This window comes from Chinchilla lanigera, unplaced genomic scaffold (assembly GCF_000276665.1).
Source record: "Chinchilla lanigera isolate Chin_1 unplaced genomic scaffold, ChiLan1.0 scaffold00021, whole genome shotgun sequence".
NCBI classification, from domain to species: domain Eukaryota; kingdom Metazoa; phylum Chordata; class Mammalia; order Rodentia; family Chinchillidae; genus Chinchilla; species Chinchilla lanigera.
In genome coordinates this window covers 23,715,730-23,719,353 of record NW_004955422.1, presented here as the reverse complement: position 1 = coordinate 23,719,353, position 3,624 = coordinate 23,715,730, and positions in this window count along the sequence as shown.

The window sequence follows — 3,624 nt, the reverse complement described above, 5'->3', positions numbered from 1 at the left end:
CCGGAGAAAAACCAAAAAAAAAAAAAAAAAAAAAAAAAAAGGCCATGGGAAAAACTTCCCAATTGCTATTTAATATGCGTATCTATAAAAATACATTCTCATGTACAGCTATATAGACTCATTTTGCTCACTAGTAATACAGGATGCAATTCTTTACCCAGTCTCTGGACATTGTATTTATTTATTTGTTAGTTTGTTTTTTGAGACAAGGACTCCATATGCAAGGACTGGCAAATTTAGTGATATTCAAGACACTGACGTCAGTTTACACCTTTCCCCAGTGTAACAACTCAAAAATTATTCTTAGGAAATATTATCCCCAAACCATCCATCTGCAGAAAGATTCATTACGACTAACAACCATACAGAAAACAGCATGTGTATGATTTGATGTTCATATGAAGCTACTTATGAAATAATTTACTTTTCTGAGTTGCTGTACCCTTACTTTCCCTGTGATGTTAAACTGTCAGGTAATTCCTCACATACACAAGTCAGATGACAAGAATTAAGCTCTCATGCCAGGCATGGTGTGCATGCCTGTGATCCCAGCACTCGGGAGGCTGAGGCAGTGAGCTGAAGGCCAGTCTGAACTACATATCGAGACCTTGTCTCAAAATTTTAAAAAGAATTAAGCTCTAGTGCTCCTTGTCTTCTTTTTTTGTCTTTTTGAGACAGGGTCTCTATATGCAACTCAGGCTGGCCTTGCTACCCCAAGATGGCCTCAAACTTGCTGTGATCCTCCTGCCTCAGCTTCCTGAGTGCTGGGATCACAGGCATGTGCCACCACACCACTTTCCTTGTCCTCTTGTAATGTAATTTGAACATTTACTTCCACAATGTACATGTGCCTTTCCTAATAGTTTTTCTGAGGCTCCCCTTTTCCATCATTAAACTGAAGCTGGGGTGATGGCACACACTTGTAATCACAGCATTTAGGAGGCTGAGTCAGGAGGATCATGAGTTTGAGGACAGCCTGAGCTATGCAGCAAATTCAAGGTCTTCCTGTGTTGAAGTTATCTACAGCAGTCTTGATTTTACAGCAAAAGAACCTAGAACATTACAGATGTATTTGAATGAAACTGTGGTGATGCGTTTGGTGCAGTAGGTAACAAGACAGCAGGCTATGTGAAATTTCAGCCCTTTTAAAACTATAATCTACAGATTATCAGCAGAATGCCAGAGGAACTCTCAAATCTGAAAAATAATCTTTTTTTTTTTCTTTTTTGGTTTTAGTTCTTGAGACAGGGTCTCATTATATAGTTCAGACAAGCCTCAAACTCACTGTAATCCTGAGTGCTGCCTCAGCCTTCTGAGTGCTGGAAATCGTCTTTTGAAGAAACAAGGAATATTGGTTTTCTATGGCCACTATAACAAACTTCTACAAATGTGGTGTCTTAACATGACAGGGTTTCCTTTTATAATTATGGAGGTCAGAAGTCTGAAGTCACCTTCACTGAGCTGGCGACGACACACTGGTGGCACTACTGCTCTCTCCCTGCAGAGGTTCCAGGAGAGAATCTGTGCTGTGCCTCATCCCCGGTCAGATGACATCACGCACTTCCTGACTGATTTATGGCCGAACCACTCTAATCTTGTGATCACTTTATCTTCTGTCTGTGTCACACCACACTCTGCCTCCCTCCTCAAAGGACAGCTCTGATTGCATTTGGGACTCACCCAGGTAATCCAGGATAATCTCTCCATCTCAAGATCTGTAATCATATTTGCAGGTCTGTGCTGTTTAATAGCTGTAGGTTCTAGGAATTAAGATCTGATATGTAAGCTGAGTGTGGTGGTGCACGCCTGTAATCCCAGCACCTGGGAGGCTGAGGCAGGAAGATTGCTGTGAATTCTAGGCCAGCCAGACTACATTAGTGAGACTCTGTCTCAAAAGAGAAAGAAAGAGAGAGAGAGAGAGAGAGAGAGAGAGAGAGAGAGAGAGAGAGAGAGAGAGATCTGACATCCTCTGGGATTCTATTCATCTTGTTACACATGGCATAAGTGACAGTTTCTTGCAAAGGCTGATGAGAGCTTGTGCTGACCTTAAACCCCAGGAGAACTTCCCACCTCTCACTTCTTTATTCTTTCTCATCTCATGAACCTGACTACATGCAACTTTTCCTGCCTCAGCTTTCCCTGGTGATGCTCAACCCAGTGTTTTGAGTACCAAGACCTCAACACAGCAGGGTTTACTTTGCCTGAGCGCTTTCTAGGGCCATTTGTCCCATGGACTCTGAATATAAAACCACCACTCACCTCCTTCTTCCCTGAGTTATTTCTGGTTTAGACTTTGAGTATCTCCCTATTACAGTAGGCCCCATGAATAAATTCTTCCTTTACTGATGTGGACACTTGCACTTTTCCCTTTTAATTCCCTGTGTCTTAGCTCTGCGCACTGGCAGTATCAGAGCCAGTGAGGTGTGTCTGAGGTGTGATTGTGGCTAATTGAAAACTTTTCCCAATTCCCCACGTCTTCTTATGGTCAGTGGTAAAGACAGAGAAGACCTTGTGCAAAGAGAGTTAGTTTGCACCTGCCAAGGGCGTCTCTTCTTGCAAATACCTGGCACTTTTGGAAATTAATGCTTCATTAGAAAAGATTTCCTGCCACTGTGTCCTGATGGTGATGCTAGGAATAGCTAAATAACACTTAGGCACCCGGTGGTCCTGAGCATTTTACACAAACTCCTCCACTTATCACGCATCACGATCACTGGCTGAGCTCCTCAAAGTCACAGGGCTGAGCCCCGTCACTGAGGTTCTGCCTCAGTGATTCCCTGGCTCAGAGTTCCAGAGTCTGCCTTTCTGATAGGTTTCCCAGGAACACAGAGGCTACAGGTTGGGAGTCTCGCTTTCAGCACCGAGGCTGGTCACATGGTGGGAGTGGAGAACTCAAGGGTGATACTGGGTGCCTTTCTAAAGTGAGGAAATAACTTCTATGCAGTCAGGACAGCAGGGCTTACACAGGGAAGCTGAGCTTTAGGACCTTTGCGCGCTACCTTTCCCCTACCTAACACTTGCTTGACAAACTCACCCCTGGGAGCCCCAGGGCACCAGAAGAGTGGAGTAGATCACGGAGGCCACAGCAAGCGACGTTCCGAGGCTCCACGGGCCAGTCTCTTGACTTTGATGCAGATGCCAGCTCACCTGGGGTCACGCTGAAGGAGGAACAGAGATGAGCCACTCGGAAGGTATGCCACCTGCCTGGGCTGGGGCTCTGCATCTTCCTGCCCCACCAGCATCTGGAGGTGCTTAGCCCATGTCTCCTGGGCGGATCCTCGCTCCAGCGTCTCCAGGAGACAAAAGCCCAGCACTGTCCCGAGGTCGGGTTCATTTTCAGGTCTTTAAGCCTAATCGGTGGAGTATCTAATTAGGCACTAGGGTTCAGTGATAATCTCGGGTACTAAAAAAGTGAGGTTCCCTTCCTTCACCAGTTCCAAAAACAAATGCATAAAATATTCTTTACAGATTTTTTTTAAAAAGATGTTTTAATGTTAAAAAAAAAAAAAGAACTAGAAGCATAATCAAGCACCTCAGATTGCCTGTCATCCCCTCAAAGACCAGGGAAGTCTCCCCATTCCAGGCTTTAAAAGTTTTGCTGACTTACTGGGTCCACTCTGATGG